This window comes from Sphaerodactylus townsendi, linkage group LG04 (genome assembly GCF_021028975.2).
Source record: "Sphaerodactylus townsendi isolate TG3544 linkage group LG04, MPM_Stown_v2.3, whole genome shotgun sequence".
NCBI classification, from domain to species: Eukaryota; Metazoa; Chordata; class Lepidosauria; order Squamata; family Sphaerodactylidae; genus Sphaerodactylus; species Sphaerodactylus townsendi.
In genome coordinates, this window is record NC_059428.1 from 39,219,849 (window position 1) to 39,235,968 (window position 16,120).

Consider the following 16,120-nt stretch of genomic DNA (forward strand, 5'->3'; position numbering starts at 1 on the left):
AGTTACTTTGCAACTTACTGGTTCCTTGCAAGTATGGCAGTGAGAATGATTGCTCCTATAGGGTTTTCTGATAGTGAAAAATGGAGGTTCCCTTTCACCACCAAAAAATGCTGCAGTCTTGTAGGAGGAGATTTGAATGCGACTGAATGAAAAAACTTGCTGGATCCAACCTTATAGTCTTAAGTATGGTCCATCTATCAGAATTCTCAGGAATTACATCTTCACAGTTTCTGAGCCTTCACTGGCACAGCCATAGCAGCTCTACTCATTGTTTCTGTTTCTAGGGCTTTACTTCGCTAAGTACAAACTGAGCCCAAGTTAAATAAGATTGGCAACCCCATCCACGGGGCCAGGTGGCCGGCTGCAGCGCACCACCACTCCCATAGAGGCTTCCCAGTGGTGTGGGGAGGCTGGAAAAGTGAAAAAACCTCCCCACCACCAAGAACCACCACCCCCCCCCACCCCCGTTGAGCTTAGTAGGCTTACACCACCTTTTTAGTCTGCTTCTTCCCAGCCGTTAGTTGGCTGCCTCCCCAGGCCAGCTTCCCTATGCCAGCGGAATCACTCCTCCACTGGGGCAAATGCCCAGGAAGGGCAAATCTGCCAGTGTGGCGCAGCACCACTCCCATGGCAGATCCCTCCGCCTTTGGGTGGGACTCTTAGGCTTGGTTCATAATTAGCTCAGAATTTTTTTAATGGAATGTTTGTAATCCAAAACTTCCTATTTCCAGACAGTTCAAATACTAGCCTGTGGACCACCTGCACTACCAGTACAGCAGACCCTAAAGGCAGGTGAATGCTTCTAGATGGAATTTGGCATTTATAACTCTAATCATTTGCTGAATGTCATTTTTACGGCTTAAAAAAAGACACTGTCATATACAGATGTCGTAAAATTCTGGTCTTTTTTTTACAAAACTACATTTTAGAAAGACTGCTGTTACCCAGAATTATTTCCTTTTTGGTATCAAAATAGTATGTTCTTGAACCTTTCCGAGTAATACTGGTTTCCTAGGAACTTAATCTCATTTTTTAGTATACGAAATTTAAAAAGTGAATTCCTAGCACTTGCTAGCCTAAGAAGGTCTACTCAGAAGTAAGCATTCACCCTTACTGGCCCTCGTTAATCTTTCAGGAGCCTAAACACCATAGTCAAATCAAATATTTATAATACATTTTAAAAGCTGTGTCAATTCCACATAAATCAAAAACACACAGATGCACAAATCTTGGTAACATCCCCTAATATTGTCATTTGAAAAATATCAAAAGAATAAAAGCAGAAAACAAGAGTTGGTTTTGCTTATATCAAAAACAATTTTGCAGTAGGATTATAGACAAGGAATGATACAAACCCGTCCTATTTTGAAAATAGAATGCACTCCTCTTTTGAGAGGCTGACAGTGAAGGTGTTCACTACTTCTTTTCTCTTCCATATCTAACAACATGAGTTTGTATTCACAATTTAAACGTTACCCTGGATGCTCTCGGCTTCCCACTAAGAAACAAACTTTTAAAATGGCCTCTTATTTATCCCTCCTGTTGTCTGATTGCTGCTGCTACATAGCCAGTTAGAGTTTGGGGGTGGGGGGACGGGAAGATCAGATGTACAGAACTGGATTTTTTTTAGAATGGGAGCAGAGCACCGTCAAAAATAATATTTTTTCCACACCTGTCTGCAAATGGGAGTCTTAACCTTAGCTTCTTGAATTTATCATAAAATATTAAATTAAAACCTACTTTGGTACTGTAATAAGATATCCAAGAAAGTGATATGATGAAGTGGAAGTTTCTTTAGGAAGCAATTATGTTGCAGCCTTATGTGGGATTGCTGCCTTAAATCAAACAAAAACACTTTAAAGAGGGAGGAGTGTATTATTTTTTTATACCTGCAAGACTGCATATGGTTTTGAAATACTCATTCAGTTGGATGAGATGATGTATGTTTTACTCTGATTTAAAATTGTGTGGTAGCATGTGGCGTAGGAATGGTCAAGTGAGCTGTGAAAAATCCACTAGTTGGGAAATATTAGTGCTACTGCTAAGGTAGTTATCTAATTCCACTGCCCAGTGCTTCTTGGGTATAAGTTGAATAATCATCAGTAGCATGAAATCTTTGGAATCCACATTAGGCAACTTCTTTCTGTCATGATATTTTCTTGATATTAGCTTTGGAAGTCCCTAAGTTGATCATGAGCTCAATTATTTCACCCAAACATAGGCTTCATGATTTGAGCACAATACAAAATGCCAAATTAGATACGTCGCAGGTCTAAACCGATTGCGTAGAAGGTGGGGTGGAAGATCTGATTTAGACCAAAAGAGGTGCATCAGTCCGGACAGCAGAACCCTCCCAAACCTGCTGCTCACCTCCTGTCAACTTCAAGGGCTTTTCTTCTAACTGAGTACAATTCTGCGCAGTGTGGCTGAGGAGAAAATTGCGTGGAAAAGCTGATTGAAAGGCAGCCAACAGGCTGGTGGAATGTTCTGCTGCCTTCCACTATAGACCCTGATTACTATGAAAGCAGGCTTCTCTGTCTACATGGTTAAAACTGATACATGTTTAGACACACATCCCTGGCACTGCAGCATCTAATTTAATTAATACAATGTGTTTGGAAAGCAAAAAAAAGGTCACTAATTGACTCTTATTCTTTCTGATCTGCGACAATTATTGTGCATTTTGGCACCCAAGCTACTCCATGCTTTTTGCGGTGAAAATACTGTAACAGAATTTCAAGGCTAGCATATTGTGTTATTTTCAGAACCGTCATCCAAAGTCTGCCTTTAGTCCACATAATTGGAATTCAGCTATAGTGGAAGCAGGAAAATGCTATCAGGCTCAGAATTTGGATTTCTGTAAGCTCTCATTGCCATGGTCCAACTGCATCACTGTGCCTACGATCTCATGTAGTAGGATACTTGTACCATGACAGTAATTAGATCTGCGCAGATGACACTTGAACACAGAGGTTGCAGCAAGAAATAGTCCCTGCAAGAGTTGCCGTTGCTGCTGGTCCTGGGCAACTGAGGCAATTTTTTAATTGCTTTCACCTACCATTTAATCAGCATTGGTGGTTTCCACCTAATACAGTGTTGCTTTTGCAGCCTGTTCATAACTGACAAGAGTAAGCATTTTTGTTCAATATGGCATAGCTATCTAATGTCCTGCTGTTTGCTGATAATCAGGTGCAATTTCAGATTCCTGCTTTTAACTACGAAACCTGATCATCTAAGGTCACTTCATTCATGAAAAGTGGCATTTATATCGTACCTTTTTTTGTTTTTGAAACATTTCAAGGATCTGTAATATATAGCATTAAGTACCATACGACACAAACTTTATGAAGAATTGAAACAGGTGTTCATTTTGTTGAAATTGGGCATCCCTTCTCTGTTTGTCTGGTCTGAATTGGCTGGTTCTCACTGAATAAGTTTTTTATTTTATTTTAATGGATGTTACCTATAGATATATAAGGGAGTGCAGCAATTGCAGCTATGATTATGGTGCTAACATCTTATGTTGCAATGAACTTGTGGCCTTGAAACTTTACCATAAAGATCACAGACATGACTAAGCCTATATGTCACTCTACTTACCTTCTTATCCATCTAAGAATGGGATGAACAAAGCACCTTACAGATATCTCTTTTGTTCTGTAAAATGCCTGAAAAGGAAGAGGACATTGTAGTTTTGTTCCTTTAGAAGTCCCCAGGGGGCTGCCTGTGACAAACACAACTGGGTCCTTGGGTCCTCTTTGGCCTTCTTATGAGATTCTTAGGAGCTGCTGAAAGCTATATCAGCTAAGGAAGAAAAAGTTGTCAGTCTCTGTGTGTGTGTATTAGAAGAAGAACCCCTCTTCTCTTCCTCTGTGCCCAGAGCAGTAGCCAATTATCTCTTATCACAAACGGCTATTTGGAATCCAGTCCTCTGCATCTTTGCTTAGAAAATAAGTTCCACTGAGTTGGATACAAAGGTGCCATTCCACCTGCATACCAGAAGTTACTGCAATGGCTTTTTCTCTCTCCCACTGGAAACCCTTAGTTTGCCCTCCACAGTGTTTTTGTCCCTGAAGAATGGGGGGGGGGGGGGGGGGGGGGTTGCAATATGAGTGGAGAGAAAGGAAAATCATTCTTTGCTAGCTTCACTGTGCTAGCAGAAGTTTAGATCTAGCCCAAGGAGTTGAATGGAGCTATGACATGCACTCTCATTTATGAGTAAGTACTATTGAACTTATCTGTAGAGCTACTTTATTATAAACATACACTGGTTTGGGCTTAGTTTTTCTTGGTAATCAACAAAGAGCAATCTGCAGAATGTCTGCCCTCCTCACCATGGGTGATCTTCTCATCACAGCATTCACTTTCCCTTTGTAACCAATAAAGAGTTTTCTTATGTTGGTGCTCCCAAATCTTCAGCATAGAGAAAGGACATTTTTGAACTGGGGGACTTTGGGCCACAGAGCCCAAGGAAATGGCCTAGAACTGGACAGAATTTGGTTTCATGTGTGGCCTTTAAACTGATAGCCAAATCTTTGGCTACAATCCTCCAGTGTTCCATAATGAACTATGGATAAACAGACCAGTGAATCCATCTCTGTTAGACCAGTGCTGTCAAACACTTTGTCTATACTCTGCCCCATCAACAGATTAAAATGTGGCTCTGTGTTCCGAGGGAGTGAAAGTAGTGTTCTTCCGCTGTAGAAAAAAAGTCCTGATATTAAAATGGCCTTGCGGATAAAACCACCTGTATCTCTGGAATCCCTTCGGCTATCACAGCAGTTTTTACTGCATTCTGCTCAGTGGTCCCTGAGGGTTCTCTCCCACTAATCAGTTTTTTTTAAAAAAAATCAGATACCCCCCCCCCTCTGATTTTTCAAAATGGCCACCGCCTGTATTTTGGAATCCCTTGGACTATCACAGCAGTTTTAACTGCATTCTGCTTGGGCTCATCTAGGGATTCTTCTCCACCCATTGGTTTTTCAAAGCTCAAATCTTCCAATTTTGTCATTTTTCCCTGTTCCCCCAGGATGGCTACCCTCTCCTTTCAATACAAAGAAGGTCCAGGAAGTGACTGTGGATTAATTCAACATTGAGGTTCTTTTTTTCTGTGAGACAAAATATAGGAGAATGCTAAGAACTGGTCCGCTGTATATTCATATGTTAAGATCCCAGTTTCACAGAGCTGGATGAAGCATGCCTTTCAGAACCTCCTGTGGCCTTAAAATACTGCCAAGGTTACCTGTAATAGGTGTATTTATATATGAGTATTTGATGACTTTCCTTTACCAAGTTTTGCCTGTTTTAGAGAGTTAGATCAAAGGCAAACAAGGAACTTAAAGCACTGAATTGATAAATATATTTTTCTGTTCTCCCCTTTAGTTCAGATGATGTGAAATTATTAAATTAGGGACTAATGATACCAGCTGATTCAGTCCATTGACTGCTCTTGATCAAGTCCTTCCCTGTTTCATGTAATATATACTGTATAGATACATGCTTGTGCATTTATACCTAATTCTGCATTTTCAGTAGTATGCTCCCCAAACCAGTGTGGCCTTGCCTGCATTTTTCCAAGAAAGAATGTTCTTTATTTAATATAGCAAACCAATATATTATCAAGTTCAGGAAGAATTGGTGGGACGTTCTAGTGATGTCCAACATATTCCCTAGTGTACTGGGCAACTCATTCCCAAAATATATTTTGTTCTTGATTATAAAGTGGATTATCAGAGCGGGTTAGCATACAGCAGCCTATTTTACGAGCATTTACTGGCTTTCTCCACTAGTTCCCTTTGCTTCAGAATTTTGTGACCTAGTGGGTTTTAAACTTACAAAACTGATTAAGCTTCCTTGTGTTGCTGGTATTTCTGCCTCCCCTCCTCTTTTTAACTATAACAATGAATGCAACAAAGTTGTTTATTCATTGGTGGGGGAATTTTTTTTGTTCATAATTGTACATTGCCTTTTCATAATCGAAATGTCAGTGACTGTAAATGTATTTTTCCCCAGAACGTTTTAAATAAAATAAGTTAGTGAGTTAGTGGAAGAGGATATGTTGCTATTTAGCTCTATTTAGTTAAATACATAACACTACAATACAGTATTTGTTAAAAATAAGAACATAATTACACAATATATAAAACTCTGTATCACTATATAACACATCCATACATATACACTACACATACAGTATATTCATTGTGCTTTTGAATTTGCCCGTGACTATAGGGTAACAAAGATTTCCACAGCTATTATTTACCATTCACCTGCAAACGTTATCTTGAGACATTTAATAATTAACTAGGTTGCTTTTTACTTTAGAAGTTTCTGTATTGTCCTTATGCATCTTTACTGTTTTTATTTTTTAAAAAAAATTGTTTAGCAAAGCATAGGAGAGTGAAACAAAAAGCAATGCAGTATTATTATTTTTAAAGCCAAAAGTTATTATTTAGTACATTAATAGTTCAATAAACCAAAACAAATGAAAACATTCATTTTTCCCTGCAGACTGAGACCCAGAATTGATTTGCCCAAGCAAAATGTATGGCAGGCTTCCCTCTTCCATTGTTGATACTGAAAATATATAATGTTTTTTCCTTCTAAGTAAAAATAAAAAGTGATTTTGACAGTATTAGTTTGAACATTGCCCTAATTTTGAACCCAGTTAGTGAAATTCCTTCTGACCAGATTGGAGTCAGAGATACTGCTAATATTGACATATTTTGATAAAATATTTGATCCAATTTGGTGTTCTTTTAAAATAGGAGCCTGCATAAATTAATTTTAAAAGTCTGTTCATTATATTTTTATTATAACGACGCCATCCTAGGCATAATTACACCCGTTAACTTTGATGAACTTAGAAGGGGGAGAATCTGCTAAGGAAGGCACTGTAAGTGCTGCTTTCATTTCCCCATGCAACATTTACAGAAATATTGTTCTAGTCTGAGGTTTAGGGTGATTATTTCACAAAGTTTAATCTTTATCTGCGGAGTAAATAGCTGGAGTGAGTTCAAGAGCCATGGCATCACAGAAAATCGGAGGAAACATTTTGAGTCCCTTTTGACTTTATCCCTCTAGGGCTGTGATCAACAGATGGACTCATACTTCATGACATGAAGGGGTCTTAATATTGTTCCGGGCTGTTTGAATATGAAATGAAGCATTTTTATTTCGGTTAGAATCTATTTGTGATGAACTTTGTTTCTTGTGGTTTTTGTACATCAAGGTAAAGTTTGGTTTAGGAATTGTCACTTGGTCTGTTGCCTATGGTAAGGATCACTCTTTCCATGTTGCTGGTGTAGAGGAGGTTAACCCAGTGCTGTGGGGGGAATGGCTCCCGGAGCAAAATGGTGCCCTGTGTGGCGCCCTCCCACCCCGTTGCAGCTCCGCCTATGGGCTAACCAAACATGCTTCATTTTTCTTTTCATCCTCAAATAATTAATATAGATTTATGTGATTGGACAGAGCATATTCTAAAATTTTTGTAGGCTTGTAACTTGTTTTCAAGACTAGTTTAAGTCCTTTAAAACAATAATATCTACTATATCTAAAGGTTCTGAACATGTAAAAGTATTCGGAGGAATGAATTGATTTGGGATGCTGTCCTACTTGGCATTTCACTCACGTAAACAGCAACTGAGCCCGTGCTACCAGGGCTGAAAGAATTCTGACCACAGCAGTTGCAGAACAATCAGGCAGGATTTGAGAGATCTGAATATTGTCAGGAGTCGATCATGCATGATCTAATTGTGATTTAATTTATAATTTCCGTTGTTTGGTTGATGTCAGGTTCACTAATGTCTGTTTGCATACTTATTCTGTTCCTCACTTCATGGCCTTGAAAAAGTAATCTCATTTCTTAACTCTTTTCACAATTTTTGAATTTGATCAGGTTAGGGAAATTAAAAATCCTTTACTTGCAAAGATACCTTAGCTAATTAAATTAACCAGTTGTTTGCCATATTCTTAAAAGTTATTTCAGCATTGTCCTTCAATCTGATCTTCATGATTGCTCTGCACAGAAACTACCCATGCTGTCTATTGTCATATAATTTGCTCTCATAGAGTGCTTCTTAGATGCTTCGGATGAACTGCATTCCCTGCCCTTCCTTTGACAACCTGGCATCATGATCAGCTAGCTGTTGTAAAGGGATTGTTAACTAATGCTATGTCTCATTGGTCTCACTGCTGCCTTTTATAATGTATATTTTTTCTACAAACCTTTGTCCTAATTTTACATGTATATAGTTTGCTATTGCGTTTTAACATGAGAATAGGTCTTACAAAGCAGATGGTACCAAATCTGTACATATTGTTCACTAGAAACAGATTGATCATTAGGGATTGCATTTTCAGATTACAGTGTGTTCAGGAGGCAGTTGTGTAGAAGAAAGTGAAACTTAACAAAATCACTGGTTGGTGAAAACTACTTTTACATATAAGTCCACCATAGTCAATAGTTAGCAGAAGAATCTTCCTTTTCACAGCTGTTTTTTAGAATCTGTTATTTATGTTTTATTCTCTGAATAAATATATATAACCATAGGTAATTCATTATGAACTAGATAACCATTTAAACCAGTCTTCAGCTTTTATCTTCTACTCATAACAAAATGCAGGTTTTAGGGATTTATTCAGTTCTTGACATAGAAGGTCCTCTTGCATATCATCAAACCTACATGCAGGTAACTGTTGTTCAGCTTAGCATATCCCTCATTATTGATTTCCTTTTCCTCTTCCAATTGATTAATTCAGTTTACTGGGCACAGTGTATATTGCAGGATTACATTCCTACAAAATTTAGGCTTTTATTCAGCAGACCTTCTTATTCTTTTGAAAAAGATTACATGGATTTTGGATGTGGTCCATCCAGTAATAATGTTGACAGAAGTGGAATTAATGCTTTGAATTGTCTCTTCATTCTACTTGTTTGCATTAACTAGGGTTAAATAACTAGTTCATAATCCTCCACCATAGCCTTTATGAGCAGTAGGGGACAAAAGCTCTTATGCACCACCTACCCTTGCATCTGTAATCCATCCACCACAAAATACAACAGACAGATTATCCTAGCAAGATGTACACCTGCGTGATATACCCACTACAGAGAATGCATGCAGCCCTGAGATGAGCCCCATGCCCCATACCATATTGATGTTCAACTGCAAAATATTGTATGAACCGGCTTTAATCAAACAATTCACTGAAATCCCTTCACCAAAATGAGGCACTTCACCAAAGAATAAAAGCAATAAAAGCTAGCCCTGAAAGGGATTTTCATGCTTTGTCATTAGTAAGAAAAGTTTAAAAATTTTCACTGATGTTAAGGTATTCAACCATTTTTGTGACTTTTTGTTGCAATGCTGACAATACTTACTCAGTTCCACTGCATAAAATGGAACTCAAATCTTGTTCAGGGTTGCTCCCTATACCATTATTTTTGTATGTTAAGAAAAGCTCTAAATCTTTTGATAACAGGCTTGTTTTAAAAGAAAGAAAAGTGGTTCTTTTGTTGCATTGAACTTTAGAATATTTTCACTTTTAGCTAGCATACAGTAAATAGAAAATTATTCAGACATCATATCGCCGTGAACACAGGTAGTTTAGCAACATGAAAATTAATCTTGGGTCAGTAGCACAGTCAGGAGCTGCATTTTACTCATTGAATAAAGTTTACTATTGGCCACACCACACTGGAAAGTACTATGGAAGATTTGCTCGATTTCTCACAAAGTAACTTTGCTAGTTTCTCTTTTAATGTAGGCAGCCTTTTTTTCCTAGTAAGCCTTAACATGTTAATCTCCAATTTATTTGTTCGATCAAAGAATCAAAAAAGAAAGACCAAAAACAAAACATGAGTTCTTCGCATAATTGAGATTCTTTGACTCCACATATAGGCTACAGTGATATCATACAATCCTTGAGATAACTAAGAAGAAAAAAGTATGGCCTCATTTCTTCTTTGTGGGTCACCTAAATCCCTCATTCTTTCCGCAAGGTTTTAGTTGTTAAAGTTTTAATTATTAATCTAATGGGACATAATCTAGGCATTCTACGTAGTGGACTTTGCAGCATTTGAAACTGACTTACACAAGACATTCAGAATGTGATGTGGCAACAAAGAAGTCTTAAAACAGGCAAAATAAATAGATCTTAAAAATAATCCTTAAATAACTAAATTATTTTCAGAGTGAACTAAGAATTCATGTTAGTTGGATGTAGCTTATCAGTAACAATGATGGTAATAAGGTGATCCATTTTTATTTCTGTCTGATTGAATAAAAATCTTAATGGAGTATTTCATGCAGGGCATAAAACATTCCAAGGCAGGTACTGCATCAGTGCTTGGATCAATCAGTTCCATAGATTCCATATGAATGGACTCTTGAAGATCTTGGATCTGACAGAAGAACTAAAACCAGGAGTGAGAATCAGTAGAACAGCTGTGCACTAGTAGAAGCACTTTAGCCCTGGACATGGGCTCTTAAACAACTAGCCCTAGCTGAATAAAGAATAGCAAATTTCATTGAAAAGACTGCAACCTAGAACTGCTTATGCATGCTGTTTCGTAATGTCTCAGATACTTCATTCATTTCTGACATCTAATTAAAGGCTTGTCCTTTTTTTCAGTAACAGAATACAGGACAGGTTTGGAGAGACTGGAGAATATGTCCACATCCAATTTTCACAGTTCTCTCTCACATTTCTTTCTTCCTTGTATCTGACATAGAATTATGGAATCATGACGTACTACTTTATGTCTCTTTCCTCCATAAAGAAGGAACACACTGTGTTAAATGTGAGAAGAACCAAAATGGACAGCTTCTGGCTGATTTTAAATAAGCAAAAATGACTTTGAAATCAGCAGCAGTAATCCTTCCCATAATTAGTAAGAGAAAATTAGACAGGAACAAAAAAGAAATCACCCTGTTTTACATCTCTTTGCAAGCATTTACCTGTTTTCTTATTATTCACCAAGGTAGCTTGTTCTGCTTCCATAATTTCCGTGTCTCCCTCTCAAAATTTGATTGTGTGAGTTTTAGAAACTTACTTCCGAAGGCTGTCAAGTGATGGAAACAATCTCCAAAATGTAGTTCCTTTCTGTGTTTTTTGATGTAATACGCTACTAATGATTAACAAAGTGGAAAATCCCTGTAGAATTCTAATTTATTTTAATTTAAGAGAACCAAGAATGAGCACAGGAGATTTAATTATGACCTTTTGGATTCCTGTTTCCCTATAATCCACTCTTCTGGCACAGTCATCCTGCAAAGCACCATTTGGGGGGGGGGGGGCTGAATACGAATGATGCATGTTGGCATTTTTGTTTTGATATCTACTTTTGAGTTGTTTGCACTGTAGGATCTTAGAATGGGCACTGTTTAAAGTTGCGAACAGAAAAGCTATACAATTTGTCATGAATGCCCATTGCAATGGAGCCATCTGACACCTTTAGAACCACTACTGACCTTTGCTTTATCCACTGAGCTCTACCATCCATGTGGCACTCCTGTATAACTCTTGACTTCATATATTTCCCATCTTTAAAACAAAGCAACTTCTTATAAGACACTGCTATAGAACTGAAGTAACATGATGACTAGGGGTTGAGTAGAAATAAAGAGGGAGTTAAAATAGATGCATAACAGTAAGGCTGGATGAGAACTGCGTATCCTGCTTTATTTTTGGATTCTTGTAATGTGGAGCGAGGAGGGATTTCCCTTATTTTTGGATAAGGCTTTTTATTTTTTTGCACTACGACTGCATTGTATTGCACTACTGAAATGTATTCATGGGATCAGAAAGGCTGGGAAGTAGTCTCTTTTGGAAGAAGGAGAAAGGAAAGATAAATAGGAGCAAGCCTCTGCAGCCAATTCAAGTGATTCTCATCTCGCAAGGAAGGAATAAAATTACTCCGTAGCAGTCTGCACTTGCAGACACTGATTGCATTGTTGAATGCCTTCTCTCTACTATCAGTGAAGTAGAAATAGGACATTTCTGGCTATCGTTTAATTGAACAAGATGGAACTGCAGCAGAAACAGAAAAGTGATCCTGCAGAAAATGACTTCTGAATGCTTAATGTATCTATCAAATTGCAAGGTGGAAACACTTATAAGAGCTTTTAATTATGTTGTTAGCATAATGGAGTTGGAAAAAAAACGTAAAGGGTCTAGCCCCCTGCCTAAAAAGCTGAACCATCCAACTATCCACTGTTCACAGATCCTCCTATGCAATGTAGACCACAGCGTGCCACAAACTGAGGCTCATTCTGCACACGCAGAATAATGCACTTTCAAACTGCTTTCAGTGCTCTTTGAAGCTGTGCGGAATAGCAAAATCCGCTTGCAAACAGTTGTGAAAGTGCTTTGAAAACGCATTATTTTGCGTGTGCGGAAGGGGCCTGAGAGAAGGTGCTTACCCAGCAGATACCTTGGGGTTACAAAAAAATAATAATCAAACCCAGCAAAACACTGTAGGGAAAGGGGAATAAATTCAGGACAGTTTGACCCAGCTGAAACGTTCTTTTTGTCCCCTAGCAGAAAGATACACCAGGATGGATACAGATGCCACAATATATATATATCTTTACTTAGAAAGCTATTTTGTGAAATGTGGATTTTGCCACATTTGCACCAAGTAAAAATTCAGGAAAACGAAAGTAGTAAAATTCTCCTTGCCATCTGATAAGATTTTAGGAGACGATGGCTTATCAGAGTTTTTCAAGCATATTGTGGCAAGTTACTGCTTGGTCATCTGCATTCACTGTCAGACTTAAATAAAACTAAGGACCAATCTACACATTCAGGGTTTTTAAGAGTTGGGTTCCGGCAGTTCCCCACAGCCACACAACTGAAGTGAATAGTTTTTTCAAAAAAAATCAAGGTGGCTCCTTCCTTTCCCTCAAGCCATTTTCCCATGCCAAAATCTCATGGGGGTTATTTCTCTGTTTTTGCTGCTCCACAGGCACTGATGGGGAAACAACTCCTCTCCAGAGCTGTTTGGAATAGCAAAATGGCTTGGGTGGGAACACAAAAACCCTTCTTCCGCTGGTCTTCTGAGCTGTTGGAGCTCTCCTTTATTTATTTTTAAAAAACAATTTCTCCACAGCTGCTATGTGGTTGCAGAGAACCTGAGCTGAGTCCAGGGAACCCAGACCCAACTCTTTAAAAACTTGGATGTCTCATCATATAATCCCAAGGTAATTTTCCAGGGTGCCATTCTGATTTCAATAGAGACAACATCTGATGCACCCGAGGAAAGGTGAAACTCAAAGGCAGGGGTGTCCAACTCTGGCACCCCAGATGTTCATGGACTACAATTCCCATCAGTCCCTGCCATGCTTGGACACCTGTTCTTTAAGGTTTTTCCTGGCCAATGACACAACAGGTTAGAAACTTCAAGACAGGTTAGAAACATTAAGTCAGCCATGAAATCGGCCCAACTCTCACTATGTGGTGTCCTTTGCTCCTTTTAATGTGTATTGATTCAGGCTTAAAATTACCAAATTTGCTTACAAATGAGAAGATAACCGATGAAACAACACTGACAAGTGTTGGTGTTAAATTATAAGCATACATTTGAAAAGTGTTGACTGAAGAGGAGAAAGGGAGTGGTCTGGATCTTTACAATATATTTGAAAACATTCATTTAGCAGACAGTCATCAGAGAGGGCTCTGGATCTCTTTTGGAAGAGAGGGGCATAGCCAGGATTTGGTCTATGCGATTCTTCAAGAGGGCTTCACATGATTTATATCATGGAGCTGGAATCAATAACATACAGCTCAGAATTTTTTGCTAAATGTCATTTTTAATGTCATTTATCTTTGCTTTGTGGCTTACTGATGGCAGAGGTGATTTTATTCAGTTTGGTGAGGAAAGTTTTTCGAGCTTCTGGCAAAGATGGGAAAAATGCGACCATTTTTGAGGCAGTAGTCAGATGAGCAACAAAAAACTTCTTCCTACCTGTTCAGAAATCCTTTTGAATAGTAATTAACAAGAGATTATGATGAAGGTGGAGAAGGATGAAGAACATCCAGGCCACCTGCAATCAATAGGCTTGAGTTCAGTTTAAAATTTATTAGCTTCCAGCCAAACTTTAACTTCTCAATGTTAAAATAGAAATAGTCTCTTTTTTAATGATTCTAAATTTTCCTACTACTATCAATTGACTTGGGTAGTCAGGAATGTTTTTGTCTATTACTTCATGTGATGTCATCTGTAATGCCAGCTATTAAATGTAACACAACCACAAACAGCCTAGTTTTAAGTCCATTTTCAGTGTGTTTAGGGTGTTTAAAATAAGGAGAGACGCTGATTTTAACTAGTAATGTAATATTCCATTTCCTGGCCTTCATTTTCCTTTAGAGAAAGATAAGCCTTCCTGTTTTTATCACTCTCCTCTACCTTTACCGCTGTGCTATTTCTACTAGGTGCACATGCAAAGGAATTAAATTTAACAGCTACCTATTAATTGTACATTTTGTTGTCCAGTTAGTTGCCAAATTATTTGGTAGTCGCTTTCCACTCTAAATTCTGAAGTGAGCCCGAGAGTAATAACCTATTTGTGAGGTTTCCTTGCCGTCATTCTGTAAGGTACATGCTGCATGATAGTAGTCAGTGAGTACATGAAGATAAAAATGGCATTTTCCAGATATATGGGACAAGGGAAAGGACTGCACTTCAGATAATGGAGGAGAAGGCATAAAGGAAGTTCCCTAACTAGACTTCCAAGAGAACACTTTTCTGTGAATTGGTCATCCTAAGTTTCATTGAACATATTTAGTTCTGTGTTCTGACAACAGGAAAAATAGCACTTTTAAAATAGAAAGATGGTCCTAGAAACTGCATTATATCTCTTTCCAGATCATTATCTTGTGCTGAATCCTTTGTTCTTCCTTAAAGGAGAGAGCTTGGCTCTCGAATTTGCTCACAGTGTCTAACACAAATGTAGCTTAAGTATAGAACTTGGCAGTCTGTACTTTCTTGATCCTTAAACTATCCAAGATTCAGAATGTATTAAGAAATCTAAAGCTTTTTTTCCCCAGACTCCAAATATACATTTCTTCACTGAATGGCACGTTTTAGTTAAGGTTAGTTGCAGTTTTTGCTGATAGCCGTGGCCATATTGAGTTATGACCAAACTGTCAGAAGAATGGCAAAATCAGAAAGCCAAGCTCCATGCGCTAGGGATGAATACAAATCTACAGCCTTTTTCCAAAGTTGTTTTGCCCTTGAATATGTTTGTCGTTGTTCAAATGAGTAATTGTTCTAGGAGTAGGATAGCATAAAGCTACTGGTAAAAGTTTTCCTTGTTCTGTTTTTTTTTTTTTTTTGTCGATATGTAAGTCTACTGTAGACCAAAACAGATGTTTATTCTAATCACAACAGCAGAAAGGCTAGTGAGTAAAAAGTAAAAATCTAAAACAAGAAGTGAGCAGGAAGCTTTGGAGCTGTGATGAACTTTGTTGAAATAGAAATATCCAAATAGCGTTACCCAATTCTTAACAAATCATACCGTTGTGGGAGGGCTAGATAGCTTTCTTCGCTCATACTCGCTAATAGTCTGTGTATGTAGAGTTGCGTTTTTTGTTTGTTTTTGGCTTTGCATTTGCACATTGTGTTCTCTTTTAAATACCTGATTTTATAGTATTGTACTATTATAAATCTGGGCTTTTCTTTTTGACGGATGTGTGAAATAATCGTTCTGTTTTGGAGCAGAAAAGATGCACTGGAAGTGAAATTTGAAGATATTTAGTTATTTAAAAAGGAAGGAATAGGCTACGCAAGGTCCCTTTATTCCTCATTGTTCAGAGGGAGGGCTTTGCAAAGCATCCAAAGCACGAGAGGCTAGAAGCAAGAACTCCAAAATATATGGGCAGCCTTACTGGGTTTTAGCATACCTAGTTGGAATACCTGCACCTAGAGGTTTCCATGTTAGGCCCCAGAGTATGCTGCAAAAATAAAAACCACAAAGCTTTTTTTAAAAAATCATTTATAGTGTAAAAAGACAGTACGCAAGTCACATGAGGTGTAAAACTAGTTATGAGTGAGTTTTCAATCAACTGCAATTGCCGGTATAATCCCATCCATTTTTAATAATGATAGGGTCAAATG